The sequence below is a fragment of the Myotis brandtii genome, unplaced genomic scaffold, assembly GCF_000412655.1.
Source record: "Myotis brandtii unplaced genomic scaffold, ASM41265v1 scaffold64, whole genome shotgun sequence".
Classification (NCBI taxonomy): domain Eukaryota; kingdom Metazoa; phylum Chordata; class Mammalia; order Chiroptera; family Vespertilionidae; genus Myotis; species Myotis brandtii.
Window position 1 is genome coordinate 3,263,910 of NW_005370460.1, and position 11,738 is coordinate 3,275,647.

The window sequence follows — 11,738 nt, forward strand, 5'->3', positions numbered from 1 at the left end:
AAATAATCAATAATTAAAAAGTGCCTATTACAACATTGTAGGCTTGTTGTTGTTTTTAGTGTTATGGGTCAGCAACATGATTTTCCACATTTTTCACTTCCATACTCACCCTCTGGCTATGAGGAACTTTCTAAAAAATTATCTGTTTCTTTGGGGTAATTCTTAGAATTACCTTTTTAAGTGAAATTCTGGTTTTTCTCAAGAATATCTTTAAAATTTCTAAATAAGACTCTACCCCCCCCCCAAAGCGTTTGCTGGGATGGTGATTTCTTTCCGCCATACTTGCATATGTGGGCATCAATGTGGGAGATATGAACTCAAGATTCCCATAAACATGAGTGTCGGTTTGATTCGATGGAACCACAGCCCATGGTCCCCCAGTGGTCTCACCCCATGATCACCTAAAAGTGCTGTTATTTTCTCCAACAAGGACCTGGGTGCCTCTTTAAAGCACCCACTCATTTGTGCTTGTTTAGCACAGTCTGCGTTGCCTCTCTGTGTGGCATCGTGCACTGTCCCTGATGTCTCCAATCGTGCTCGGTACCATTGTTGGTGGAATGTCACAGGCACTACGCCCGATATTTGTTATCCATTCTTTTATTTCATGCTCACAGCATCTATGAGATAGGCACTTCTACACCCTTTCACAGACAAGAAAGGAGTTCAGAGAACTCACGCATCTAGACTGTTCAAGGTCACACATCTAGACTGGCAGGACTGGACTTAAAACCCATTTCTGCCTAAATCTGGAGCCAGCACCCTCTCCCACACCCTACTTGGCCTGCCAATTGCAAACGCTCAGGTGGGCATGGCATGGGATTTTGAAGTCCACAGACTTTTCTGATACTTCTAATTTGTTTTATCTACCATCCCAGACCCCAAATCAAAGCCCAATATCATCACTAAAGTCTTGGCACACAATTTTATTTTCCTTATTTATTTATTTATTTATTTATTTTTGTTAATCCTCACCTAAGGATATTTTTCCATTGATTTTTTAAAATATATTTTTATTGATTTCAGAGAGGAAGGGAGAGGGAGAGAGACATAGAAACATCAATGATGAGAGAGAATCATTGATCGGCTGCCTCCTGCATGCCCCCTACTGGGGATCAAGCCCACAACTCAGGCATGTGCTCTTGACCGGAATCGAACCTGCGATCCTTCAATCCACAGGCTGACGCTCTATCCACTGAGCCATGCCGGCTAGGGGTCCATTGATGTTTTTAAGAGAGAGTGGCAGGGAAGGAGGGAGAGGGAGAGAGAGAAACATCAATGTGAGAGAGGCACATCAGTTGGTTGCCTCCCAAATGCGCCTCACTGCGGCCAGGGTATGTGCCCTTGACTGGGAATGGAGCCCTCCACCCTTCGGTGTAGGGGCCGACCCTCTAGCCACAGAGATCACAGGCTAGATCCTGGGCACACATGTTAAATCGAATGGGCTATGAGGTTGGTGTCTCCTTCCTTGGATGTCCTGATCATGGCTGGGCCTGGTTCTGTTGGTTTCTTTTTCCTCCCGAGAGAGCTATTCGCTCTGAGAGCACCTGGGGTTTTCTGGGAGGGTTTTCTGGTTTGGCATGAAGCTTGCTGTGGGTAAGCGATGTGAGGAAGTAGCACCTATTGTACGAGAATGTTTGTGCTGAGTGAGCGTGGCCTTCGTTAGCGATGCCCTGCCGCCCGCTCCCTTGGTTAAGATGCTGGTCCTCAGTGTTCCCGGGACTTTGAGGGGACAGAGGGGCGTGGAGCCCAGTGCATACGCTGCTCTGCAGAGCAGGTGCCCTGGCACAGTGCCCCTAAGAGGGATTTCAGGGGCCGCGGCTGCGGCTGTGGGTGACGGCTGCCATCACTGGGAGCAGAGCCGCTGCGCACAGTGGGGCTAATTGCTCTGAAATAAACATGGAGACTAGGAATCCCCTCGATGTCAGAGGGTTTCCTGGAAGATGTACAATTTCTAGGTTGGAGAAGGCAAAAGACACAACACGCATCAACCAGTCAGAGAATAGATTAGAGAATATTTAAGAAGTAGATAAAGAAATGTGAACTTGGGTGCTATAAAGCTTTATACTTTTTTCAATAACATATACTCTTGTCAATTTCCTTTCCCTCTATTACCAAAAGAGGAAAAAATAGAAAAGAAAACTTCACTGAAGCAAATTTGGAACATGCAGAAAAGGAAAAGAAAAGCTACCTGTTGGTTGGAGGGTCGTCCAGGGCACCAAAAGGTTGTGGGTTTGATCTCTCTCTCTCTCTCTCTCTCTCTCTGTTTCTCTCTCTCTCTCCCTCTCTCTCTCTTTCTCTATCTCTATCTCTTAAGAATCAATAAAACATGTCTTTAGGTGAGGATTTAAAAAAAATACCTGTATTTTACTATTTGTTTTTAATAGTAAAGCATACTCTTTTTTTCTTTCTTTCTTTTCTCTCTCTCTCTTTTTTTGTTTTGTTAATCCTCACCTGAAGATATTTTTTCCATTGCTTTTAGAGAGAGCGGAAGGGAGGAAGGGAGGAGAGAGAGAGAGATTGGTTGCCTCCTGCATGAGTCCCAACTGGGGGTGGGGAGTGAACCTGCAACCCAGGTACGTGCCCTTGACTGGGAATTGAACCCAAGACCTTTCTGTGCAAGGGATGGTTTAACCACTGAGCAACTGCCCAGGGCATAAAGCATACTTTTATAAATCTTAAACATTTCTTCAGTATTTATGGCTAGATTCTCTTTCACATTCCCAGTGTTTTATGTTTGTTTATTTATTTTTGTTTTAGATTAGATAGTAGATTGTCTACTTTCTTGTATTTTGTCAAAAACAACTGTATTTCACTATTTCTTTTCTACTTAATAAATGTCTGCTCCATACATAGTCAATAGAAACAAGGCTTTGGCCACTCAATTGTTTGGCAAGTTGGTCATTAGGCAAATTGGTAATTGAGACCATATACCATTTCTTTTTAGCAAACTGGTATTTTGGCTTTTGAAAAGTTGGTTTGCTTCATGCAAGAAGTGACGTGCTAGGCAGGAGGGCGTCGGAAATGACAGGACAGGCATGGGCGGCCATCAACAGTGGTCCCACTCTCAACTCTGACCTGCGCAGGTACCCCCCTGTGACGACAGACGCCTCCGCCAGCTGCCAGGGACAGGTGGTCACACACCCAGCTCTTCCTCGGACCCCACCCTCACCTCGAATGCTCCTGGTTGGTGACAAATGAGCTCCCCACCGGGCTTGGCTGCTGGCCTTGGCACCTTCTGCACCCGAGGGCGTGTGGGGGAGTCTCTCTCTTCTCCTGTGAGTCCCAGGGGACCCAGGACCCACAGTGTTGCCCTGCAGTGCTGCCCCGTGTGTCCACAGAGCTGCCACGACAGGCCTCGGATTCAGGGAGGGCTCCTCTGGGCCGGCTACACGGGGCGAGCTCACTGCTGGGCAGAACCCGGCTGTCAACACGCTCGGGAAGCCGCGTGGAACCACCGCCTGTGAAGGCAGGGCCAGCAGCAGCAGCGGGAGGTGGGCCCTGGGCCCCCTGACCGTCCTGACAACTGGAGGAAGAGGAAAGTGAGGCTGACCATTGTCACCAGAAAGGGACCAGGACCGAGGCAGGTGGCCCGGCACGGTCTGGACTGTGTGGGTTCTTGACTTGGTGGGGGACAGCTTTCACGACACGAGTCCAGGTGAATGGAGAGGACATTTACTAAAGCTGGGACAGTGCAACAAAGGAAGGGCTTAAGACAGAAGAGGCAAGATCACAGCCGCAGGAGTGAGCCACGCCGGGCTGCCTGGCCGCGGGGAAGGCAGTCACAGAGGCAGCAGAACCCAGGGGGATGAGCCTGGGACGAGCTGCCACTGCCTGCTGCCCCCTGGTTGCAGGTGTCATGGGGACCCTTAGAGCTCAGGAGAAAGAAAGCAAAAGGACTCGCCTGAGGAAAGGGGGTGCAGGTGTGCTTAACGGAGAGCGCCCACTGGGTCCTTTGTCTTGTGGGTTCTTATCTGTCTCTAAAGGCGGGAGTTTTAGGGGAGGTCGGGGATGGGTCTCAACAGAATGTTCAACAGCTTTCCAGGCCCTTTAAGATGCCGATGCATCAAAATGAGTGTAGAGAGGAGTTTGGGACCGTTGTCTGGTCTGCGTTATCGCTTTTCCTCTATCTTGGATTTGTTGGCTCTGGTTGATTTTTGTTTTGTTTTGTTTTTGTCATTTAGTTCCCTGACTTTATTCGTTCTGGGGTTTGGCTGGCACTGATGGCACTAACCTGCTGTCTTAGCTCCCTGCCCAGGGTGATTTAAGCTGCGCACTCTCCAGGTGGGGGTAGAGGTGTAAACCTTTGCTCCTAAGTGTCCTTGGTCGGGGAAGAGACCTTGTGATTCATTAGCAGGCTGCTAATTGCTCGGCCTTGTTTAGTTATTTTGTCTCAGTTTCCCTCATTCCTCTTGCTAAGGAATTTCCTAGCTTCTAACCACCGTGCCTCCCATCAGAACCACACGGAAGGACATGTCACATGTTCATTCATAAAAAGGGGGCGCAGTTCACACCACTGTTGGGATAAGAGCATCTTCCTTCGTGCGGTCTGGTGCTCACGGCCATGGATATGGACCGTGGCTCGGAGCCCAGTCCTGTGGGCACAGTCGCTCCTGCCAGTGAATCGTCCGGCTGTCGCATAAAGTCACAGGTGAGCAAAACTCATTGGTTGGTGTAGAAAGATACCAGATCCCACCAGACCCGACTAACGGTTGCATCCAAGATGCCAGGACCCCGAGGGGGTGGGCCAGGTGAACGGCCCCACTGCTCCCTTTCCCTGAACCCGGAGCTGCCCAGGTTCCATTTCCGGTGCCCAGGACTCCCTCCCACGCCCTCCCTCGCGTGGACTATGATCCTGTGCGCACCTGGAAACATACATTTTGTTCTTGACCCACGAACTCCTAGGCTGCTGGTCACCCCGGGCTGGTTTCCCGAGCCGCAGTCGCCCCTCCAGGCTCCGCTGCGGACACCTAGGGAACTGCCCGTTCTGTGCGCTGCCTCGGAGCCCTGGAACCTCCCCTCCCCAGTGCGGTTCCGCTCGGCACCCCTGGCGGCCCTGTGTGTCCTGCGGCCGGCAGGTGGCGTTCATTCTGCAGGTACCTCCGAGTGAAATCTCTCCTTTACCCGCATATCTTTCTCTCCGCCCCATCTCTCTTTCAGATCAAGTCAGGAGAGGCCTCTGCTGTCCTCCACCTTCCCCGGCGCTGTGCGCGCTGTGCTAAAGGGTTTGCTCCCTCCACTCCCATCACTGGGTTTTAAAATTAATTTCAATGTCTGAGGCTGCCCTTCCTTGAAGGCTCTTTTATTCCCTCTGCAGAGTGTGTCCTGGGGACCGGGCTGTAACCGTTCTTCCCGGGCCTCTGGTTTGATTCCTGAGGTCCTCTGGGGGATGGGGATGCACTGACCGCACCGAGGGTCCTCACTCTCTGAGCTTCGTTTATGACGGGTCAGGGCTGGCGGTGTTCTGAAATGCCAGCCACCCTCTCCCCCCAAAATGCCCTCCTGCCTCAGGCCAGGCCTCCTCCTCTCCTGTTACTCCTGGTGTCTCCACGGCCAGAGGTGATGAAAAAGAACACAGGGGCCTGTTCTATGCAGACACACAGACAGACACACAGACACGCACAGACAGACACATGGACACATATAGACACACACATTCAGACACACACACACAGGCACATGCAGACACAGGCACACAAACACAGAGACATGTAGACACACACAGACACACAGATACATACACAGATACACGACACAGGCACACACAGACACAGGCACATGCAGAGACAGGCACACAAACACACAGACATGTAGACACATGGACACACACACAGTCAGACACACACAGACATAGAGAGACACACAGAGACATACACAGACACACAGACACACACGAGAAGTGAACCTTCCACAAGTGTCCCTTTCATTGCTACCTGGACCTGCACCTCTTTCTTAGAGGGGAGGGGTGTGTAGTGACGTGTGAACATGTGTCCTTTGAGTGTGGGCCCCGAGCCTCCTGCAGGGGGAGGCTGGAGTCGGATGGGAGAGGGGACGGTCCGAGGTGAGGTCCCAGCGACCTGGAACCCAGGTGCCGGGAGGAAGCCACACTCAGTCCATGCGAACACCCAGCGCACAGGTGGGACGTGGAAATGGACGCACTGCTGTGCCAGGTTTCTGCTGGGGCCTTTCCATACCGGAACCAAAATACCGCCCAGACACGGCAATAACAACCAATCTGGGCTCGGCGTAGTGATAAACAAGAGCCACATATTGAAAGTGTGCAATTCGGTGATGTTTAGTATAGTCACAGGGTTGTACAATGATCACCACTATCTAGTCCCAGAACGCCCTCATTGCCCCCAAAGAAACCCCACACCCACTAGAGTTACTCTCCATTGCCCTCCCCCCCAGACCCTGGCAATCACCACTCTACTCTGTCCCCATGAATCCGCATATCTTGGATATTTCATGTAAATGGAATCGCACAGTACATTGTCATTTGTGACTGAGTTCTTTCACTTAACATGCACTCAAGGTTCATCTGCAATGAAACAAGTACCAGTATTTTATTTCTTTTACCGGCTGAGTAATATTCCATTACATGGATATTCAGTATTTTGTTTATCCATTGAGCCTCAAGAATCCAAGTGCATCACTTCTAGTACCTAAACTTTAGTCTCTCTTCTCTCTCTCTTCCTCTCTCTCTCCCTCCCTTCCCCTCTCCCTCCCTCTCTCTCTTCCTCTCATTCTCTCTCTTTTTCCCTCTTCCTCCCTCTCTCTCCCTCTCTTCCTCTTTCTGTCCCTCTCCCTCCCCCACTCTGGCTTTCCTTCCTGTGGAAGTGGCTGAGTGGGCAGCAGTGGGGAGGGCTGCTTAATGAGAATCCCTATCTTCAGGCCGCTGTGGGAAGGGGAGCAGATAAGGTCTCTAGCCCAGAGGGCCCTGGAAGGCCGCCCCTCCTCAAGTATAGGATTGGCTTTTATTGCAGCAGCTGTTAATAAAACAGATGTTCTCAAGCTACCCTCCAACCAGTGACCAGACTTGGAAAATTGCTGTCCCTTGTATTGGTTGCTGAAACCAAATAAAAACCAAATGAAAGTTTAATTCACCTCATAATTTTCTCCGTGGCAGCTCTGCTCCTCGGCCAGCCTCAGGCAGGGCCAGTTTCCCCTGCTCCGTGGCACACACCCTCGGCCTCATGGAAGCCCCAGCGGCCGGGTGGCCGGGCAGTGGCATTGGCAGCTGGAGGAAGGGCCACAGCTCAGGCGAAGATGAAAGAACTTTGGAAGCTGCTGGGTGATACTGGAGAGGACCGCCCTCCTCTTCTCCCTGGGGTCTCCATGGCAACAGGGGGACGGCTGTTAGGTATTCCAGCTATGTGACCCGGGCCTGCATGTCCCACAGGTTCCCAAAGGGTGCAGGACCATAAGTACTGGGAGGCCTACGGCACATACACCAGAGCCTGTGACCCTGGGCCTCAATCAATTGTGCACACATTCATTCAGTAAGCTCTGCTGTTCAATTAATATGCAAATGAGTGCGTAAACGAATGAAATCATTTTCCAGCTGCTTGTTTCCTTTTTAAATAGTCTCCTTCCTTCCCTCCCTCCCTCCTTCCTTCCTTCCTTCCTTCCTTCCTTCCTTCCTTCCTTCCTTCCTTCCTTCCTTCCTTCCTTTTTTTTCTCTGACATATAAATAATCTGGCACTTCCTGGCCACCACGCCAAGGCTGGCAGAAGCATCCCCACATGCTAGGAGTTAGCAACTTGCCACAGATGTTAACTCAGTGTTGGGTTTTGCTGTTTGAAATGCATCAAGTGCTCTATAAATGCTGAAAGGGGAGGCCAGGAGATGGGTGAACCCCAGCACCAAGCATAGCTTTCAGGCCAAGAAGCACCTCAAGCACAGTCCTTGCAGTGACATGAGAAGGTCAGAGGGCACGCTGGGCAGGACTGCAGGTCCTCCTCAGTGTTAACCCCCTGCTCTCGCTCACTCAGCCACTCCAATCTAATCAGCATTGCTGCCTGCGAGGTGGGCTAGACCCCACAGAGGGAGATGAGGCCAGAGCTGCCGGCCAGCAGGGCACCCCATGTGGCCACGAGTTGTCACCCTACAAGGTGGCAGAGACATAAAGAACCTGTGGGCGAGGAGGTGGGGGCATTCTTAGTGGCAGGGGCACGACTCTGTGGCTTTTGCAGAGTGGAGTCAGGGCGGGAGGGGAGCTTAGGAGAGCGAGCACTGGGAGAGGAAACCCGTTCGAGGGAGGCTGTTTCTCCAGCCGCCGCAGCTCCATCTGAGGCAGGCGCCACCCACCAGGCAGTTCCCTCCTGAGAGCTTTGAAGATACCCCTCACTTGACATTGAGATCGTGGTATCTTTGCCTATAAGAATGGGAGGTTTTTCACTTTGTTGTATAAAATGTAAAACATATTCTGAAACCGTGTACCGGATACACAGCTTCTATTTCCCTATCACAGAAGAGGCTGCGCAGTCTGGTGTGAACTCCGGAAGCAGGAAACCTCTCCTGGGAGATTCTGGTGAGTTTCCAGTCTGGCTGCTGGTGGACCAGACAGGTATCTTCTGCAGCCCCCTCCTCTCCAGCTCGGGCGGAGCTGGCCATGGGGGTGGGAGCACGGGCTCCTTGAAGCGGGGAGGTGCTCCGCCGGTGGCCAGGGTGAGGGGTGGGCTTCCTTAGCAGGGAGAGCTGCCCCCGCGGAGGCTGTACGTGGACCGAGTGTCCCTCCCTGAGACAGGCTTCCTCTCTCTCCCTTCTCCCACCTTCAAAAACATTTAGCATTTGGTGGACAGGGTCGTGTTAGATTAGGGTGCTGTGAAGAGGGAGAAGACCAGGGAGGGAACGGAGAAGACGTGGGGGAGGCTGGAGAACCAGGGGAAGGAAGAGAAGGAAGAACCAGGAGGAGCCAAGAGCCAAAGGAAAAGCAGGGGCAGCAGTGACCTGACTCTCTGGGCCGGTGCCAGGGTGACAGACGCTGCCTCGGGCCCAGCACTGGCCCGACCAGGACTGTCTTCAGCTCTCGCTTTCTCTGTCGCCTAATGTCACCTCCGAGCCAGGGGCCTTGACCTCTCCCTCGGTCGCTCTAGAAACAGGGTCTGTGCTTCCTCACAGCAGTGATCGCATCGGCCGCGCTGTGTATTCACTGGTTTGGTTTTCTTCCCTCAAAGGAATGCAGACTTCACTGGCACCGGACGTGTCTTTTTCTTCTTCTTTTTTAAAGTTGCTATAAATTTTTATTCCAACCTCAAAAACAGGAGGCATTTCCAAAACTAATTTGTACAGAATAAGAAGGAACATTTTAAATAGGATCATTTTACTTAACTAATATAAACATCTGAAATTCTTGGTGCAAATTTTTTTTTTTAAATTTGCCGATTAGCTCAGCTCTGCCTAAGGTGTTTGTATAACAACTTGAAAATTATTAAAGGGCATTGCCTGTCATTTCCTTTCTCTTTGTAAGTTGAGGTATAATTGACATATAACTTTATGTTCGTTTCAGGTGTACAACATAATGGTTCAATATTTGTACACATGGTGAAGTGATCCCCACAATAAGTCTAGTTCATATATGTCAGCACACATAGTTACAAAAAAAGTCATTTTTCTTGTGATGAAAACGTTTAAAATCTACTCTCTTAGCAACTTTCAAATATGTGATTCAGTATTAACTATAGTCACCATGCTGTACATGACATCCCCATAACTTACTGAGTTTATAACTGGAAGTTTGTATCTTCTGACCCCTTCACTATTTGCCTGCCCCTCCCCCCACCTTTGGCAACCACCAGTCTGTTCTCTGTATCTATGAGTTTGAGGGGCTTTTGTTGTTACTTTTGTTTTGTTTTGTTTTTAGATTCCACATATAAGTGAGATCATACAGTATTTGTCTTTCTCTGTCTGGCTTATCTCACTTAGTACAATGTCCTCAGGGTCCATCCATGTTGTCCCAAATGGCATGATTTAATTCTTTTTTATGGCTGAATAATGTCCGACTTCCTTTCACTAAATAAAGCCAAAAGTTTGGCCACTCAAGAGGAATACAGAGATCCAGAGCGAGAACAACTCCTAAACTTCTCGTCCTCTTTGGGACTTTGAACTTTCCCGTGTCTGGGGGGTCAGTTTGCGGCTGAGCAGCAGCTGCATCGTCAAGGCCCAGGAGTTAGGGCAGAGCATCACCCTCTGTAACAGGCCCTCAGGGCTCCCACCCTGACGGTCTGGGGTCAGTAATGAACGCATCTGTGTGAACCAGGCCTTTCATACAAAATCTTTAAGAACATCACTATCCTATTCTTCGTTAAATTTTATTTTTCTTTTCCTGGCTATTCTATGTCTTTCCATCATTATTCAAGCATCTTTTCATGTTCCTTTATTAGCTACTCTCTTCAAGGTCAAACTTTACTTTATCCATTTTTTTCCTTAGGAGTTTGTGCAGGAAGAAGCCAGATAGGTCAGGTTTGGGTTTGGACCGACCCACACAGAGTGGAGTGGCCCTCACCAGCCAGTGTCCCCATGGCACACGAACAACTGGAGGTGCCTGGAGAGAGGTCTTCTCCTTTGAATAATTGTTCAGAATCTATATTTTTCTCTTGAGAATAAGACAGTAGTGATCTTCCTTGTTCATAGCCAACAAATAAAAAAATCTAAGAAGTAGTTTTCACATAGTTTTTAAACAAACAAAACTGTAACCCAGTAATAAATTTCTCCCCAACCAGCGCTAGCTAGAGAACATTTTAAGCCAAAATTAAAATTTCAGAGACATTTCTTTTTTTTAAATATTTATTTATTGAATTGATTGGGGTGACATTGGTCAACATGAACATGTAGGTTTCAGGTGTGGGTTTCTATGCAGAGGCACTTCTGAAAGACAATAAATATAATTAGGCTCTGGGTTCTGTTATCTCTATAGGATGATCCTAATTTTCTAAATAAGAAATCAGGACACAATCAGGCTATTCCTCTGCTTGGAATGTCAGGGCCTTTCCCCTCATGCAACTAGTGAGCTCCTATTCATTCTTCAAAACCCAGCCGAGGAGTCACCTCTTCTGGGAAGCCTCCCCTCCATGTCCCGCCTCCAGACTAAATAAAGTTATATGCTCCCTTGTGGTTGGAACATGTTTTGATTGTTATATGTAAATCGCCAATTGCAATTTATTTTTTACTTTGTAAGATCCTTGGGGACAGGGATTATGTTATATTTACTTCTAGACCCCCTTGACCTAACTTAGGGACTGGCGTATCACAGAGCAATCAGTAAACGTTGGTTGAATTGAATTGAATGGTAAAGAGAATGTTTTCTTACTTGTGAATCTAATTACATGAAGTCTTACAATTATATGAAATGACTTCATATTTAGTTATATATTCAACAAATTGCCTTTATTAAAAAGATGAAAATTACATGAAAGGAGAGTGTCCTGGAACATCCTAGACATGTGGCCTCCTGGCTCCGAAGTAGCGTAATACCAGCGTCCTGGACGTACCTAACTCGACAAAGTGAGGTGCTCATTGGCATTTGAAAGAAATGTCAGACAAAATTGTGGGGGGAGTTGTCTAAGGTCATTTCAGTTGCCAAAGGGAAGTGATTCACTTCCATGCGATTTGTTTTGCCTCTGATACTATTTCCCTAGCACAGACCGGGCCCTACACCTTCCAGTAATTGGTTTGATGCCTTTGGATGCTATTTGGCCCCTTTGCACATATGCACTGAACAACTCACTTTAAGAAAACAC

At 49.0% G+C, this 11,738-nt stretch overlaps 1 long non-coding RNA gene across 1 annotated transcript in view; it reads left to right on the forward strand.

Moving 5' to 3' along the window:
* The first annotated feature begins 8,479 nt into the window (after nt 1-8,479).
* LOC106723765 overlaps nt 8,480-11,738 on the forward strand; it is a 7,889-nt gene continuing 4,630 nt past the window's right edge. The window contains exon 1 of the long non-coding RNA XR_001359481.1: nt 8,480-8,530. This is a non-coding gene — a long non-coding RNA (uncharacterized LOC106723765). The remainder of the gene's footprint in view (nt 8,531-11,738) is intronic.